The following is a 19,436-nucleotide window of genomic DNA, read 5'->3' as shown; positions in this document are numbered from 1 at the left end:
AAGAGTCTGATCTCTGCCTTGAGGGTGCTCTAACTACCACTTCAGGCAGCTTCCACGTGGTAAACATTGATGATCCATGCCACAGATAACCAAGAACCCGTGGTTCCCAGAATTATCCTATAAAAGGGTCTTTTTGGTAATGTCAAAATTAAGTTCACAGGTCTCTATTCTATAGTAATAAAAAGGCAGCTATGACTTTTGTAATGCTTTACAAAGTATTTGCTTTATATTAACTGCAATTAACACATATGCTTGCAAAGTGGTAATATATACACATAAGAAACATGCTGTTCATGCTCAAGGCCAGTCTTGATATACATATGGATTCAGAAAACTCTTTGAATAAGCCCAGAGTCCCCTAGGAGTTCATGACTAGTGGGTCAGGAAGCTCAGGGGTGGACAGTCTGCTATACGTCATGTGCCAGTGGAGAGAAGTGGCTGCTGGGATGGCTGAGTTGGAAAGAACTGTGGGTCCAAGTATGGGTTCAGAGCAGAAGGGTTCTGTTATCGATTAGCAATGTCTGTAGAGAAGGAGGAGAGACTGGGTGTGGAAGAGCCAGTTGTTTGCCATACTTGACTTAGGCTGTGTGGACCATTTGACACAGCTTACTCCAGAGAAGGGTAGCAGAGATGGTCAGTAACACAGAGATAGAACAAAGGCTTAAACCAAGAACTTAACTTTACAAAGTCGCTTAAATCTGCTCTAAAAAATAAAGCCTATTTTACAAAATACATTTAAGAGTGAGTTAGGTTTACTGGATATTTCATCCCAAACTTATCCAGCTATTAAGCACCTTGTTCTTCCTCCTTCCACTTGAGGAAATCCTCTGTTTCTCTCTCAAGACAAATTGTCCCTTCTCTTATTCTAATCGTTTGATGAGGGACCTCCGCTGACCATCAGTGGACCGTTGCTGGTTCGTGTGGCCTTCCCACATGTCGGTGCTTGGTTTATTCTGACTGGCTGTTCTTCTCTTGAAAGATGAGTCATTGGCTGAGACCATTTACTCAGAAGTGGGAGTTGGGGGAGGACATAGCTCAGTGGTAGAGTACATGCCTATCATGCACAAGGTCCTGGGTTCAATCCCAATTAAAAATAAATATAGAAACCTAATTACCAACCCCCCAAAAAACAAACAATTCCCAGGAAATAAAAATAGAATCTGGGTGATAAAGTCTAAAAAAAAAATTAAGAAAAAAAGAAGTGGGAGTGGATGGGGTTATGGAAAAAGCATGTGATAGACAGCTTTGTTCCATTGATCCAATATTCCCATTTCTAGAAATGAATTCCCCCTGAATGTAAGTCACTTATCATATGAATTGTCCAACCTTCTTCTTTACCAATTTTTGGAATATCTTTAGAGAAAAACCAATTCCAATGATATGCTTAATGTCTATGTTAACCATTCCTGGAATCATCCAGTTCCTTCTAAAATTCATCTGCCTTAGCTTTATTCTTTTCTGAGCATGTTATAAAAAATTAAAATAACCACATAATTTAAAAAAATTGTTTTATTGTGGTTTCCTCTCAATTCTGAACTCATGATAAATGCCTGCTTTTCTGAGAAAAAAAAAAAAAGTGCTCTCTGTCCCTTACGTACCTATTTAGGCACTAATTATTTCAAAAATCCATCTTAAAAACACCACCTCCTTCACCGTCCCTGAAAACTGATTACTCTGCCTCCAGGCCAGCTTTGTTTTTACCTTCATTATTGTTCTTCTTGAAGCGTGTATTTTCCACCTGGCTGGTTGAGGTCAGGGTGTATGTCTTAGTCATCACTGTGTCTGGAATGCCTGACTGTGACTGGCTCGTGGTAAACACTCCATAAGCATGGGTTTAGACAGACACCCTACGAGCCACCATCTCCCCACAGAGCGAGGCCTGATTTGATTCTTTGACTCCCTTTCTGCCATCAGTCTCTTCCCCAATGAAAGCTAGTTTGTAATTTTTTTTTCCTTTTCTTATACTCTTTCCTCATTTTTCTGGAGGTCCATTGCTGTTTTTTTTTTTTTCTCTATATACCAAGAATCATAAATCAATATAACTTAGTTGAATGAGATATGCTTCACCAAATGAAATTCCTTTTTTAAGTATAAAGTGTAAATGCTATTACATTTTTTAAAATATATTTTACTGCTGTTAATGCATCCTTTCTTAAGAATTGTTTTTGACTTTTACCATGAAAATAAAACATATTAAAATATACCCCTGAAGTGTAGGCAGGCGGAGTGGGTGTTTTGGCCGTATTTCTGTCTGTGTTGAGAGCTTTCATGTGGCCTGACTTCATTGAGGTTCTGGCTGGGCTCTGAGACAAGTGTGTGCCAATCCTGGGACAAGTTTTCCGGGCAGAATTTTCTCTGCTGACTTTAAGAACAGATGGGTCTCTGGGCTACATGAGAGGAGACCCTATTCAGGGTTGCCCCTGGTATACCAGCAGGCAGGGTGATGTCTTAAATTCTTCTCTTGGCTGGTGAGACACAAGAAAATGGGACACAACTGCAGTTTGGGAAGAAGGCTGATCCTTATCAAGAGCAGGTGGTCATTTTATCAATACTAAAGGCCCTGCCTGAAGATCTGTCCTCCACATTCAACAGCGCCTGTGTGTACGCCCATATGCCCACCTTACCTTTGGTGGCTTCTCTCCTTTTATACCCTATGAAGATGCCTTTGATGGCCACTTGGTTGTTTATTCCACCAAAAACATTTACTGGGCCTGTCTACATGTCAGATGCTGTCCTGGGTGCCGTGGACAGAGAGATTAACAAGGAACATGCAGCTCCAGTGCTCAGGGTTTGTTCTAGTGGGTAGAGATAGAAGTAAACAAGTAACTGACATCATCTCATTAAGTGCCACGTACTCTAATGGAAATAAAACAGAACGATGTGGTAGATAACTAAGTCACCTCCAATATGAATGATCCAACCTTCTTTTTTACTGATTTTTGAATAGTGACTTTTAGCAGGTAGGTATGGTTGGGAGAGGCTTCTTTAAATTTGACTCAAGTCTTGACTGGTCAGGAAGACTGAAGGTCTGTGCTTTCTGCACAAGTCTTGGCCTTTATGTGTTTATTCTTTCATTTGATCATTCATTGATTCACTCAATCTTATGAATGCTTTCACCTGTTTAAGCTCATTGCCTGGCATTATTATGATACATTGACTAGGCAGCCTCCCAAATTATTTTAGCCGAGGGATTTTGTGCATTTATTTAAGCCAATTCATTCATTCATTCATCCGAGTACTATGTTGTGTAATTCATCTAGGATCTTCCAAGTCAACTCTGGTATATTTATGAACTGGATCAGCATCTGATAAGATGTGCAAACTTTTAAACTCATCAAAATGTGATTGTCCAGGGGATGTATAATTGGCACCAATGTGCTCAACAGTTTTTGTTACTCCTCCCCCTCTATATTACTTCTAGGTCATAAGAACTTGAAGATAAAGTTTTCTCTGACATGCTTACACAAAAACCTTGAAAGCAAGGACATGGAAAAATATGGAGAAGAACAATGAGATTGTTTTATAAATATAAAATTAATTTTATTTACTTAAACTCATTGTCTGGTATCCAATATCCTATAAGCAGCCCTCCTAAATTATTTTAGTCCTGATATTAAGTGTATTCTATGCAGACAAGCTCTCTTAGACCCTAAGGTTCCCTGGACCCTGTAAAAATGAAAACATTTTTACTTCTGAAGAGGAACATTTCTTAGAGGCCCAGCGAGTTTTTATAGATTCAATAATAATCTGTAGCTATTTATTGAACATGTACTGGGTACCAAGTACAAAGTCAGGCTCTGCAGCATATGTGGTCCTGCCCCTGCCCTTGGCCCTCCTGTGCACACTCATCACGTCCAAGCAGCCAGCCTGACATCCTCCCACCAGCACCTGCATCCCTCTTGGTCACTGACTTCTAGAACCTGCTCTCTGAAGATCAGGCCATGTGATTGCCAAGGAATCATCATCACCACACCCCCACCAGCCCCCCCACCATTGATGAGTGGTGGGATTCAGTGGATAAATACCCCATCTCTTTTGCTCCTCAGACAAGATGACTCTGAAGTGTATGTTCTGCTGCAGTTCCCAAAGTTCCCCAGTGGGAGTGTGTCCCAAATGCCCATAGTGGTCACTGGTTTGATACCCACTTTTTACCAATTTCCTTCTTTTTTGTCACTCACTTCTCATTTTCCTAACCATGTTTCCAGGATTGTTCTCCACATATATTACTTGCATTCAAAACCTTGTCTCAAGGTCTGCTTCCTGGGGAGGCAAACCAAGACAGGTACATCATATTCATTACCTTAGTTCATCTTTATTGCCTCTCCAAGGGAACTTATTATCCCCATTTTACAGATGAAGAGACTAGAGTTCAGAGAGGTTAATTAGCTCACTCTTTTTTTTCCAAATCCCCTTCCTTCTCTGTTAGACTGTGAAGGGACTGGCAAGGTACAGTCTTTTAAGAATGTGCAGCCATGTGGTTAATGAATTTTGCAGTAGAATAGCAAATCAAATATTTATTGATTTGAACTGGTGTAGTCATGGTCAAAAATGTGGGAGGTGGAATTTTGTTCATTCATTCTACAAATATTTATTTTCTCCTGCCAAGTGCCAGGCACTCTGCTCCTTCCTGAGTGTACAGTGGCAAATGAGATGTACTCTGAGAACAGCTAAATGAATACTGATTTGTGAAAAGTTCTTATTATGGCATTAGTGCTTCCTGTGATGTTGAGAGTCTCAGCTACAATTTGAGAAATGTTCAGAAATGGCAAACTGACTTCCAAACATCTACTCAGATGCCAATTAGTTGGCTATATGTCAGAAAGCAGAAACTCATTTTTCTCTTTTTTACTTTAGGATTGACCTTTTTATTTCATGTTTTCCTCCACTTAAGTCTAAATGCCTTTTGTAGGTCATGAATATTTCTGCCACTGCATTGAATTTGAATAAGGGGTAATGACCAAATTCTGAATGTAATTGCAGGATCCACATCAACTTACAAAATTGGATACAGGACCCTCTTAGAGAGTGCCTGTGCTAAGGAAGTATTGAAGAGGTTAACAGGATATTTTCCCCATACTTTCATTCAATTAAAAGGAGAGAGAGAGAGAAGCTATTGATTGAAATCAGTGGGAAGAAATTGGTGTTTAGCCTTGTTGGCATCTTAACTACAAGTGAAACCAATATCCTGGTGGTGTTCCATTATGAGTGCTCTGATGATTTCACAGTTGACTAGTGATTTGTACTTTGCTTCAAATTACTTAGAATGTATTATGACATAATCTATGAAAGCAGTTTGGCTCTAAAAAGACACCCTGTAAACATGAAGGGAGAAGCTCAGGGGCTGTGCCGTCACAGGGCGGGGAGACTGCAAAAGTCATCTGCTCATCTGCTTGTGGAGCCGCCATCATTGTTCAAAATGGCGAATTCCACAGACTTTGCTGCCTCTTGTTTTCATCTGCCTCCTGCTTTTCTTGCATTTCTGCTCCTCGGGTCCACCTCCTGTGTAAAAATGCCATGGCACTTTGCTCTCAGGTATAAGTTCATCTTCCTCTCTGTCAACCATCCCAACTTCATGCAAAGTATCATCTGGTGATGGAATAAAACATTGTCCCTTTTGGAATCATTTTCATTTTCTTAAAAATGCTAAAAGATGGAAGAATACTTAAGACCCAAAGGATGAATACATAATAACAAAAATTTCAGATACTTTGAAAGGCTTCCAAATGTAGGGGAGGTACTTTTGAACCACATTCCTAGCTAGTATATTTCATTCTCACAGAGATCTCTAGAATAGATAAGCATATGTAGCCACTAAAGAAATGAATACTAAAGCCAATTGTTTACAACTATTGATTGTCAACTATGTATTTAACACTGGCATACGTTCTGTGAGAGGTTAAAAAAGAACAAAATGGGGTGCAGGTGTCATCCTGAAGTAGAGTTCCTTCTGGACATATGCCCAGGAGCGGGATTTCTGGGTCATATGGTAAGTTTATTCCTAGTCTTTTGAGGAATCTCCACACTGTTTCCACAGTAGCTGCACCAAACTGCATTCCCACCAGCAGTGAAGGAGGGTTCCCTTTTCTCCACAGGCTCTCCAGCATTTGTCATTTGTGGATTTTTGAATGATGGCCATTCTGACTGGTGTGAGGTGATACCTCATTGTAGTTTTGATTTGCATTTCTCTGATAGTTAGTGATATTAAGCATTTTTTTCATGTGCCTGTTGATCATTTGTATGTCTTCCTTGGAGAATTGCTTGTTTAGGTCTTCTGCCCATTTTTGGATTGGGTTGTTTATTTTTTTCTTATTAAGCTGTGTGAGCTGCTTATATATTCTGGAGATCAAGCCTTTGTCAGTTTCATTTGCAAAAATTTTTTCCCATTCCGTAGGTTGTCTTTTTGTTTTACTTCTGGTTTCCTTTGCTGTGCAGAAGCTTGTAAGTTTCATTAGGCAGCATTATTTACAATAGCCAAGACATGGAAACAGCCTAAATGTCCATCAACAGATGACTGGATAAAGAAGATGTGGTATATTTATACAATGGAATACTACTCAGCCATAAAAACCAACAACATAATGCCATTTGCAGCAACATGGATGCTCCTGGAGAATGGCATTCTAAGTGAAATAAGCCAGAAAGAGAAAGAAAAATACCATATGAGATTGCCCATATGTGGAATCTAAACAAACAAACAAACAAAGCATAAATACAAAACAGAAATAGACTCACAGACATAGAATACAAACTTGTGGTTGCCAAGGGGGCAGTGGGTGGGAAGAGATAGACTGGGATTTCAAAATTATAGAATAGATAAACAAGATTATACTGTATAGCACAGGGAAATATATACAAGACCTTATGGTAGCTCACAGAGAAAAAAATGTGACAATGAATATATATGTTCATGTATAACTGAAACATTGTGTTCTACACTGGAATTTGACACAACATTGTAAAATGATTATAAATCAATAAAAATGTTTAAAAAAAAGAACAAAATGGAAGACACAGTCCTGACCCTAAAAGAGATGACTATGGCTGGACAACATGGAACATGCATGAGAAGAGAACTGATGCTCAAATCTGTCAGCTGGCACAGTCAGGGGCCACGGGGAGGGAGTGGGAAGAGGAGCTGGTCTGAGGTGATAGGTAGAATCCCTTCACGGAAAGGAGGGAAAGTGCTGGAACAAATAGGACAAGTGGAGGCCTGGGATGCTGCCGAAGTGAAAGTGAACGCTGTGGAGTTGTGAAATACAAGTGGAAGCTGAGCGAGAAGGGAGACTATGGAGAGCCTCAAAGATGATGATGGGCTTGTGGTTGCGGGTGTGTTCTTAGGCAGAGGGTGCCTGGTATCTGATTTAGACAGGTTGTCTAAATTCTTTTTGTCTAAGATTAAATCCATCATCTTGTTTTCCCTTTTCCTCCCTGTTTTTGTTTTTTCTTTCATTAACAGCAACACCGTTATCCAAAGGTTTAAGTCTGCAGTTTATCCTTATTGCCATTGATTTTCCCTTGTTCCCACCAGTTATTAGTTGCCTACTATTTTCAAGTCATGTTTTTTCCTCCAGAGCTATTGAATATTTCCTTGTTTTCCCCCTCCTACCATCACCCAAGTTTATTCTATTCCCAGTTAGTCCAATACCTTCTTTTATTAAGTTGCTTGTTACCTTTCCCCCAATCTTCTTTCCCATAACTAGACTTCCAACACTGAAGTCCATCTTTGGTCCCTGTGTCTTTGCTCACATCACCTGTGCAGAAATCTGCTCCCCATTTCTTTCTTAAATCTCATTAGTCTCGGGCTTATCCTAAATACATTTCTTCCAGAAAGTTTCCTTGATCCTACATTCTCTACCATTCATCCCCAGTCTGATAAAGATTTTTATCCCCAAATTCCTAAAACATCTTCTTATACCTCTTACTATTGTACCCATGATAGAAAATAATGGCAAGATTGTAAACTTTTGAGCTCTATATGCCTAGATGGACCCAGCTCTGTTCTTACCAGCTGTGTGGTCTTAAGCTAAGTATTCAGTGTTTCTGAACTTCATCTTACTCATCTAAATAATGAGAATAATAGGACCTGGCCTTCAAGTGTCTTGGGAAGATTACAAATAATGTATGACGTAGCACTGGACATTGAGTTGCTATTTAGGGGATATTTGTTGAATGAAAAGTCCTCTCTCGGTAGAGTATGAGATGCTGGAGAGGACACACTGTGTCATGGAACAGGTATTCAGGAAATATTTGTACAGTGAAAGGGTTGGAATGATAGGAGGCCAAAACCTGCCACCAATTTCCTCCATCAGTTTTATAATCTGTCCACTAGGAGCCAGAGAAGGCTAAAATTAGACTGGGTGAAAGTCTGACTTGTTTATCATCTATCAGGAAATGACTCGAAGACATCCCCTCAAGACAATGGAAAGCAGCATTCTGAAATTGCATTTCAACTGTTTACAGTGACCACAGCTATCCTTGGTCCTATTTTCTGAGTCGAGCATCACACATACTGTTTCCCAAGCTTGAGGGAATTCTGCCCTTGCATGCATTTTCAAAAATAATAGCTGTTGGTTGTGCTACAGTGACTTCATCAATTCCCTCAGCTTTCAAACTCTGCTGATATGAACACACCCAGATTTTAAAGGTCCCCTAACTCATTTCCTTTCTCTACTTCCAGTTTGCTTTCCTTTCATAAGTGATGCCCACTTGGGTTTCTTGATCAGACTTGCATGCTTTTAAGTAGCATGCTCCGCAAAGGTTAACAGTCAGTTTCCTTTTTCTATCGGTTAAAGGAAGCAACATTATCTCGGGATCTTTTCTTTTGGTTTCTACAATAGAAATGCATCTGCATGTTGCAGAGTATGGCTTTGGAGTTCAGACTGCTTGGATCTGGATCCTGGCTCAAGCACTTATTGGTTCTGCGAGTTCAGGCAAATTTATGCCATTGTGAACCTCAGTTTGCTTTTCTATAAAATGGGTATAAGCATTAAACCTATTTCAAGTGAAATTGGGAGAACTTAAATGAAATAAGGCAATTAAAAGCCCTTAACACAATGACTAGCACATGGTAGAGCTTAATATGTATTAGCTATTCATATTGACATGTTATAAATCTTTTATAACTAGTAAGTTCATTGTTGATTTTAAGCACAGGGAACTATATTCAATTTCTTGTAGTAACATATAATGGGAAAGAATCTGAAAAGAAAAAATATCTATGTATATATTTAAAAAAATGAATTGGACCACCAACTCATGGCAGCTAAACAGACTTGAAGGGATTGACTTAAGAAGGCTACATTAAGAATTAAACAAATGATTTAAGAAACTTAGCACTATGAGGAAAATATTAAGCAGAATTAGAGAATATGAATTGTCTGCTTTGAAAGAAGAGGCTTGTCTAACGAGGTGTGATTATGTTTCCCTTTTGAGGCCATATTTTCTTTCTCAAGTATAATTCTAGTTGTTGACAGTGGAGTTTATTTTTCTTTTCTGCTTTTGTTACTTTAAGAAAATTAAGGTCAGCTGATGTATTTTTACTCCCTACATTTGAACCTGAAGCAGAACTATTCCCACTGAGGGCTCTTGTGGAACTTCATTTTAGTTATGTTTTAATAAAGTCTTGTTTGTATTGACTTCTGGGACAGCATGGCATTTCCTAACTGATAAACTGAAAAAAAATCAAAAACAGAAACAAAACCACTTTTCTCTGAGTTGTAGGACAACTGCCACCCTACACAATGACTTGGTACAAATGAGAAAAGGAAACCCTTTCTGAACAGAGGCAATCCCATAGGTGTAAGGCTCACCAGTTTAGGTGCTTTTGTGCAAGAAAAAAATAGTCTCTTCTTGGGGGAAGATGGGGGGGGGAGGTTGTCACCCTTGAACCTGAGCACAGGTGTTGGCAGCTACCTGGGCTGGCTTTCACTCTGACCTGCACCATGACTCAGCACAAGCCAGCATGGAGGCCCTGCTGGGGGTAGGCTTGTGTCCGCCCCACATGCTGTGGCGATCACTGTTGTGTCAGGAGACTGCGTAACTTCTCTCTCATTACCACAGTGTCATCCCTCCTAGCCCCCAGGTGCACAGCCACCCCCCTCTCACTTTCAATGGGAGTTGGATCTCCCAGAACTTTTGGAAGTCATGCAGGTGAAACTTTTTCTGCTGGCTTTGGTGGTACGGTGAGCTTTCCTTTGCAGAGGAATGAAGTGTGGGGACCAATTCTTTTCCAAGAAAACTGCATGAGAGTGCTCAGGAAATCTACATTCTGATGGGAGAAAATTTAATGCCGCCTATGGAGGGAGGGAAAAAAAACCCAAAACCTTGCATTTCTCAGCATTTGCTGCCATAAATATGTTCCCTCAGCAAACCTCTCCACCCTGCATTAGTCGCACCCAGCAGCCATACATCACTCGAGGGAAGAGACCCTGGCCACCTGCCACCCACATGCGGAGGGGAAGCCCCTGCCCTGCTTGCACTGGCAGGTGATGTGATGTGCAAAGAGCTCCAGGAGGAGTCCTCATCCAGAGATCTGTTAACCCTTGGAGCTGAGCTCCAAGGGCTGTTTCAGGGCTGCTGGTGAATCTACCAAGGACTCTTGTGGAAGAAGAACTTCAACCTAGCAACTCCTAACCAGCCTGCCTTTCTACTCCTAGCTTTTCAGGCTCTGCACGCCCTCTAAAGTCATATGAGACAGAAGAAAGTACCCGTGACTGCCTTCCAAAAGGGAAATATGTTGCAAAAAAGGAATCAAAAAAGAACAAAAGATGAAGAAAGGGAGAGAGGAGGCCACCTGTATTCTCTGATTAAATTTATATTGCTCTGTCTTAAGACTCAAGCAATATGTTTGTGACCAAATACATCTTTTATAGAATTGCAATAAAGGGATGAGATATCTAGATTTTGGACTGACTTAGAACTTCACAATGTTATATTTTGTGGAATCCAAAATTCTACCAACTAGATCTCCCTGTAAGATTAGAAACACTCCACTGTGATATGTCTAATTACCCCTTGAAATTTGTACTTTATACTTGTCAAAAGAGTGCTTTTGTATTTATTTTAGAGGCAGGCTTTTACGGTATGTCGTTCTTTTGTGCACACACACACACACACACACACACAATAAAAGTAAAATAAATGAGAGAAGGTATCCCTCAAACTTCTTCACAAAGTTCAAATTTTCCAAATCCCGCTGATACTCAGGGTCATCGTGTTTTCTTTCCACATAGCATCATCCTCTGTGATGTCAAAATGTGGTTAATGTAGCCTTTCTTAAAACAAAAAAAGGACAGTGTTGTTTTCCAGTTATAAAACTGTGTGCTTGTTTTGCTTCCCCAGTAAGTCTATAAATTTCTTGAGCAGAGTGCAATTGTCACATTCTTATTTTGGTACCTCCCTCAGCTAGCCGGGTGGTGTCTGGCTGTTTGATCCCCAATACATATTCATTCGGTTGGATTTCTGCATCTTATTTCAGTAGCAGAGAAGGAAAAATGAGCACGATCTGCCTGCAGAGTATTCCTCCAGTTTGGGAGTCCTGCAGATAAAATTGTATGTCTTCAGGTATTAGAAAAATCTAGGTCATATGCCTCTACTTGGGAACTTGAAAGAGTTTTGGTAAGTGCTTCGTTTCAAGATGATGGTACTTCTCATCACAGGTCAGAAACTGGCTCTGATACATGTATCTTAAGAAGAAAGGGAGGGAAATTGCCAATTACTCATTAGACTGTGAACAGTGTTCTCATTCTTTGAAGTCTAACTTGAATCCTTCCTTTTCTATGGCACTTTCTGGAATTCAAGTTGGACTGGTCACACCCTGTCTGAATTTATGTAGTACCTCAGTTCCTTTTGTTTATTTATCAGATTCTGCCTTTAGACACCTCCTGTATTATAAAATAACTTGACGGGCATGAGTGAGTCTTCTAATTTGGATGAAAGAAATTTAAAGAAGTAATCCCAGGGACACTGGTTGGTGAATTGAAAAGTGAAACAGGAGGGGAGAAAGGCAGGGAAGGGTTCATTCGTGAAGCACTGACTGCCACGGGCAAATGGGGCTCATTTTTATTAGAGACAGGGGTAGGTTGAATGATGGCCCCACAAAGAAGTCTGCATCCTAATCCTCAGAAACTTTGAATGTATTATCTTACTTGGCAAAAGGGATTTTGTAGATATTCAGTTATGCATAGAGATGGCAAAATATTCTAGATTATTCAGGTGAGGCCAATATAATCACAATGATCCTTATAAGAAGAAGACAGAATGGTCATAGTTAGAGAAGGCAAAGTGACAACAGAAGCAGAGGGAGGGAAGGACACGGGGCGATGGAGTCAGATGTCACAGAGATGCGAGGAAAGGACCAGGAGCCAGGGGTGCAGGCAGACTTTGGAAGGTGGAGAGAGCAAGAAAATGGAAGTGTCCTAGAGCCTCCAGAAGGAATGCGATCCCACCAACCCCTGATTTTATCTCAGTGAAGTTTATTTTGGACTTTTGACCAAAAGAACTATAAGATAATATATTTGTGTTCTTTTAATTCACGAAGTTCACAGTCATTTGTTTTAGCAGTGGTAGGAAACCAACAGAGATTTCTGAGAAACCATATGGGTCATGCTTCATAATCGTGCTGCTGAGGGTCAAGGAAAGGAGGTTCTCTGTCTGCTGACTCCATCACTCATTGGGTAAGGACTGTCGCTAGGGGCATTAACTTCCCATGATGCCTGACTTGTTCAAGCTGGGGACCTCCTGCCCTCTCCAGAGGCCAGAGAAAGGCTCAGAGAGACACAGGTGCATGAAACAGGAAGTCACAGGCTTGTCCATGACTGTTCACCAAAGATGCAGGTGATAAGTAGGGTGAACCAAGGATAGGTGAGTGGAGCACTGACATTACCTGCCACAGTGCATAAGTACATGTCTGCGTTCGTGTGTGTGTGTGTGTGTGTGTGTGTTGTTCCCCCTTTATCAAGTTCTTTGAAGCTTGAAACCCTCTCCCATTCACCAGAGGCTCCAGCCCAGTGCTTGACATCTAGGAAAAACTTCCTGACGGACTGGGTGACAGAGTGTGACAGCTTGTGAATGTCACAGTAAATAAGGAAGTTGGCCATTTGACAGCCATGCTTTCTCTAATTCCTAAATTAACACTGCAGGGAAGGAAACATTGCTATTTCCAGGAAAGAGGTTCAAGAGATTTTGTACGTAGGTCCCAGGCAGTTTGGGTGCAAGGTGGCTGTCAATCAGAAATGCAAGTCGTCACTAGGCAAAAGGGCGTTCTGTTCCGTGATCCCTCTGCTGTCTCAGACTCCCTTCTCTAGGTCAGGAGAGGAATCAGTACAAAAGACAGACGGGCACGGCAGGCTGTGCTCATGTCAAACGGCCGGCTTGTGTGTCTGGCAGAAAATTGAGCGTATTGGCAAAGTACTAAAGACTTCCTTCATGAAGGTACTGTGATCCCTGGTCCTGAGAGAAAAAAAAAATCAGATTAACTCTCACAAATCCTTCTCGACACCTGAGAGACAGTTTCTCTTGACAGGGGCTCGGAGAGGACAATGTGATGAACATAGCATGGCTTCCCTTTGCTGGGAATCTAACTGGACCTGGCCTTGGGGGGCACTTGTTAAATACCAGATACTCTTTACCCCTGCCTTTTTTTTTTAAGCCACAAACTTTAGCAAGTGCTGGGCCGCTGTTGGCAGACACATTGTGTATTTGACTGTACTTTCTGCTCTGCTGGATACATTAGCCTTCAGAATATATTTAAGAAGGCTGAGTGCCTCTTCTTCAAGAGAAACCTGGAAAATGCTCTTTCTTTTCTGCACCAGCTGCTACTCTTGATTTGAACATGTCATACAAATGTTTGATGCCCTTGAATGGTATTTGACTAAATGCCCTGACACCCTCTGACTGTTAAAATAGCCCTAGGGTATTGGAAAAGATACATATATATATATAAATGCATATGCCCGTAAATATATAAAGATATGTTTTAAAGACCATTTTGTGGTTAAAGTATTTGAAAATAATAAACAGTCAATGTAAAACATGATATTAAAATTAATTGCTCTTTTAAAAGAATCATCGGCTTCTGAAGGAGACTTTAGTGCAGAATAGAGTGTGATTAAGGCTCTGATGGAGCTGTAGTTTGGCTGATTATGTAAAGGTTGTGATTGCCACCGGCTTCAAGGAAATCTCTGTCCACTGCCTACTCATGGACTGTGAATATCAGCTTGTGAGTGATAAGCTCATAGAACAAGCAAGGTCGCAGTCCAGGAACCTGGGACTAACTCTGTTAGAAACCAGCTTGCCACCCAATTGTGACAAGCCTATCCTCCCACCCCTAAAACTGGGCAGATGCTGGCATGAGCTGGGGCACACCACTTCCCACTGTCCACCTGAGTACCCAGACCTGTGGCTTATAAACCACTCATATGTGATCAGTCCTGGCCATCTCCCTGACAAAACCGTGGCTTCTGTGCCATTTCTGTGCATTCCTCTCTCTTTGGAGTTCTGTCTGAAGTCAGGAACACTCTAGAAATGATAACGGAATGGACGGACTTTGACGAGGGTTGTGTTTTACGATAGTACAACCCCTCTGTTTGTCTGTTATTCTGTTTACCCGACTCTGTCCTGGGCCCCTTCTTCTCTGTCCAGCTCTCTCCAGGCTACCCCAGAGTCCTTGCTGCGTCACCTCTGTTGGGGGAGGAGAGGATCAGGTAAACTGCAGGAGGGGAAGGTGGAAGGAAGTGATAGGGTATTTCCCACCTGTCCCCACCTCCGCACCCTCGCTCCCCTAACTCCCTACCCCCTGTCCTCCCCACCTCCCACTCTGGCTGGGGTCTTCTGGCCATGGCTGTGCCCCGCCCCCGCCCCATGACTGGTTCAGGGGCAGCCTCTGCTTTACGGCTCCAGCTCTCTTGCCCTCAGTTCCAGTGACAAGCCCCTAGGATGTGAACATTTTTCTCTGCTGTTGGTCTCTGGGTGCCCCATTGTATCTGGCTTGTCTTTCAACCTTGCCACATCTCTGTACATCGTCCCTTCTTCAAACTTCTGTACTTAAACCATCCAAGCAAGTCAGGCTTCCTGCCAGGATGCTGACAGTCACACTTTGCTTTTCCTAGCCATTCTTCGAAAGTAAGGAATCTGCGTATTTAATATTTAATTGTAAAATCCTTTAGTTAATGCACTGTAGTGCTGTGGTTCTCGTTCGGCTAGCGTGCTACTCAGATTTTATCTGTGAGGGATGAAAATAGACACACCATCTTATATAATGTGATGGTTTAGGCTCAAGGGTTCATGTCATTCTGTCCCTGCGGAGAGAGGAGCTGTGTCTACAGGATCCGACCAGTTTGGTGTCTGAGTAACTTGGTGGAGCTACTTGGTGCCCAAATGACATGTGTTTCTTAAACATGAAGCAAAGGCTGGCCAAGGCCCTTTTAGTCTAGATAATAAAAGCCAAAATGAAGTAAATGACACAATTCTACTGTATGGCATATATAGCATATATATTGTATTTATATATAATATATGTTATACGCTCATGTATACACACACATACTTAAAAGAGAATCTGAGCTGTGAATCCTATGGATGGCACTGCTGAGCTCAGCATTTCCTAAAACCAGCACGTTGCCCAAATACTGTGGTTCCAGAGAGAAAGCCAGAGATAGCCTCCTCTCAGGCTCGAGTTAGAGGGCCCAAGTGATAGAAAATAAACACCTTTTAAAACCTATCACTTACTAGGCAGCATACAAATGATGCAGTGTAATATGGGGATTAGCAGCGTGCACGGGTGCCGAAGGTACTGACGGGGATGAAGGCAGAGGGTGACCAGGAAGACATCAACCCTGAGAACAGGGTGGCTGCTGCCCTTGAGGAGAAGCCAACTAAACCAGCCATATAATAGTGGCCACCAGACTGCTATGACATCTTGAATGTCTTTTGTCTTTTTTTCTCTAGAGGACTATTTATGAGATGACTCCTTTGATAACTGAAACATTTTTAAAATAACTTTCTCCCCTAAGAAAAGGTATCCCAATAGGAACAGAAGGGCTTGGGGGGAGTTTAATGAACTATCATCATCATTTGGTGGTAGGCTGGGGGGGGGTGAGCAAGGATGAGTTATCCTGCTCTCATCTTCTTTAATTCAGACCATTTGGATGATCCCATCATCCTCTGTTCTCAGAACGGCCACCACCCATGTCACCCTGGGCTTCCTCTCTCACTACATCTGGCTGAGAAGAAGGCCATGGTCTCCACAGTTCCCTGTTTCCTCCTTATCCCTAAAGGGAAACCCAGGTTCTTTCAGTTTTGTGGTCTGCTACTAATTCTTCTGGTACAATCAAAATTCGACACAGAGGGGAACCGTGAAGCTTCAGAACTATGTTGAGGCTGCGGTTGTCCCGGTTCTGGATTTGTTGTTTCTAACCCTGTCGATTATGAGCTGTTGGGCTGCTTCACTCGCTCCCGCCGGGGGAAGGGGTCAGTGACCTCCTGCCTCTACCTGTCCCCCCACCCCATGGGCTGACGGCCCCTCCCCCATCGCCAGTGCGGCTCCCCACGGGTTATTCTCACCCTCTGTGTTCCCCGCCATCCGCCGAGGGAATTTGTACTCTCTTCATCTTTGCTTCCCCCTCCTCCTATTTTTTGGTTTTACAAAAATAATGCTGATTGTGAAAGCAATGCTCACCCATATCGCTGCTGCAGACAGATCAGAACAGTGGAAATCTCCTTCTCAAACTTCAGTTGTCCACTTGCTTTAAGTGAGTGCCAGGCATTAAATAAAGGCAGTCAACCTGCACACCTGTGACCCATCCTGGGCGCTCGAACCATTTGGAAAGAATTTTTTCACAGCTTCTTCTGAGTCAGGAGGGAAGATCTGAATAAACCACATCCCTGTGTAACCAACTCCCCAGTAAAGATGTAGAACAGTTCTATCACCGTGGAATCTTCCATCATCACCCCTTCCAATCAATCCAAGCTCCCTTAAATGGTCATTGTTCTGATTTCTAACGTCTTAGCTTTGCATACTCATGAACTTCATATAAATACTCTTGCTTGCCAGTATAACTTTGTGTCTGGCTTCTTTCACTCAAAGTATTGAGATTCACCCATACTGCATGTATTGGTAGACCATTCTACATTTTTTAATGGGAATGCAGTATTTATTATATGTCAGAAATATGCCTGTGTATAATTATGACATAAAATGCAATGGTCAGTACTAAAGGGAATTCCTAATGTCCATGAAAAGTGCTTTGTAAATCCAATATGTTATTAAAGCCACTACTGACATTACACAAAGAAGAGTTTTGTGTCTGATAAGACATTCCGTAGTAATGACCAGGACTCTGTGCCTGAGAGAGTTGGAAGTTTTCGTGTTTACTGTCACACAGGAATGGCTTCAATATATTTCCTAAAATGAGTTTGGAATTTAGGATTCCAAAAGAACACTGAAGCCACTGGTGAGTAAACTGTCATTTAGAAATTATACTAAAAACAGCAGCTGGAAATGCTAATCTGTCAAAGCTGAGAGCTGTTTTATTTTATTTACTTTATTTTAGTTTATTTTTAATAGACTATTTCTTAGAGATGTTTTAGACTCACAACAAAACTGAGCAGAAGGTCCAGAGATTTCCTCTGTACCACCTGCACCCACATACAAACAGCCTCCAGCACTATCAAAGTCCCACAGCAGAGCAGTACATGAGTTATAATCAGTGAACTTACATTGACACATCATCATCACCCACACTGCATAGTTCATATTAGGGCTCACTCTTGGTGTGCCCCCAAATCGTCTGTGCTACAGCTGTTCCTCCCTTCCTCCCCACAAACCCTTGCAACCACTGATCCTTTTACCATATCCATAGAGTTGTCCTTTCCAGATGTCATCTAGTTTAAATCATGCAGTATGCTGTCTTTTCAGATGGGTTTCTTTCACTTAGCAATATGTATTTAAGTTTTCGCTGTGTCTTGTCACGGCTTGATAGCTCATTTCTTTTTATCACTGACTAATATTCCATTGATTGGATATAACAGTTTATTTAGTCATCTACTAAAGGACATTTGGGTTGCTTTGAATTTTGGCAATTATGGATAAAGCAGTTACGAATAATCTGTGCACAGGTTTTGTGTGGACACAACTCCTTTACATAAATACCAAGGAACATGGTGGCAGAAGCATATGTTAAGAGTACGTTGAGCTTTGTAAGAAGCTGCCAAACTGTCTTCCAGAGTAGCTGTACCATTTTGCATTTGCACCAACGACTGAGAGTTCCTGTTTTCCACATCCTCACCAGCATTTGCAATTCTCTGATAACATATGATGTGGAGCAACTTTTCATATGCGTATTGATCATCTGTGTATTTTCTCTGGTGAAGTCTCTGATCAGGTCTTTTGCCCATTTTTAAATCATGCTGTTCCCTTTCTTATTGCTGAGTTTTAAGAGTTCTCTGTATATTTTGGATAACAGTCCTTTTTCAGATATGTTGTTTGCAAATATTTTCTCGCTGTCTGGCTTGTCTTTTATTATCTTGACAATGTCTTTCACAGAGCAGAAGTTTTTAATTTTAATGATGCTATCTCATCAGTTGAGCCTTGGATGTTATATCTAAAAGTCATCACAATACAAATGATTTCTAGGTTCTTTCCTATGTTGTCTCTTAAGAGTTTATATATATACATATTTACATATGTGAATATTTATATACACATATGTATTTCATTGAATACTTTTTAGCTATTATTATTTTGAAAAAATCTGTTAAATCAATTAAGAAAAGAACAATGAAATTTTTTATGTTATGTTCGCTTATTCCCTCTCTAATATTCTTTCTTTATGTGGATCTGTGTCTGACTTTCATTGTTTTCCTTCTCTCTGAAGAACTTCTTTTAACATTTCTTGAAAATCAGCTCCACCATTAACAAATTTCCTCAATTTGTGTTTGTAAGAAAGTCTTTATGTCTCCTTTACTTTTGAAGGACAGTTTTGCAGGGTGCACAATTCTAGGTTGGTGGCTTTGTTCTCTCAACACTTTAAATGTTTCATTCCCCTCTCTTCTTGCTTACATGGCTTCTGTGATGTTGGGTGCAATTCTTATCTTTGAGCCTCTATATGTAAGGTAGTTTTTGTTCCCTTCTGGCTTCTTTCAAGATTTTTTATTTATCTTCGATTCTCTGGAGTTTGAATATAATATGCCTAGGTGTAGTTTTTTGTTTTTTTGGTTTTTTTTGGTTGTTGTTTCTGTTTTGTTTTGTTTTTAGTCCTCGTTGGTGTCCTCTGAGTTTCCTGGATCTGTGGTTTGGCATCTGACATTAATTTGGAGGCAATTCTCAGGCATTATTGCTTCAAATATATTCTGTTCCTTCCTCTCTTTCTTTTCCTTCTGGTATGCCATTATCTATATGTTACAACTTTTGTAGTTGTCCCACAGTTCTTCAATATCCT

The 19,436-nt window shown here is 41.0% G+C and overlaps 1 protein-coding gene and 1 long non-coding RNA gene across 4 annotated transcripts in view; both read left to right on the top strand.

Annotated features, from left to right (window-relative positions):
• The window catches only part of MACROD2 (mono-ADP ribosylhydrolase 2), a 1,866,240-nt gene that overhangs the window by 1,347,018 nt on the left and 499,786 nt on the right, over nucleotides 1-19,436 (top strand). The gene's annotated exons all lie outside the window — the stretch shown is intronic.
• On the top strand, nucleotides 4,366-11,593 carry LOC116657921. Its single transcript, XR_004313095.1, has 3 exons — nucleotides 4,366-4,377; nucleotides 9,581-9,587; nucleotides 11,408-11,593. It is a non-coding gene; the product is annotated as an uncharacterized LOC116657921 (long non-coding RNA).

This window comes from Camelus ferus, chromosome 19, assembly GCF_009834535.1.
Source record: "Camelus ferus isolate YT-003-E chromosome 19, BCGSAC_Cfer_1.0, whole genome shotgun sequence".
Lineage (NCBI taxonomy): Eukaryota > Metazoa > Chordata > Mammalia > Artiodactyla > Camelidae > Camelus > Camelus ferus.
This window is presented reverse-complemented; position numbering and strand designations above follow the sequence as displayed.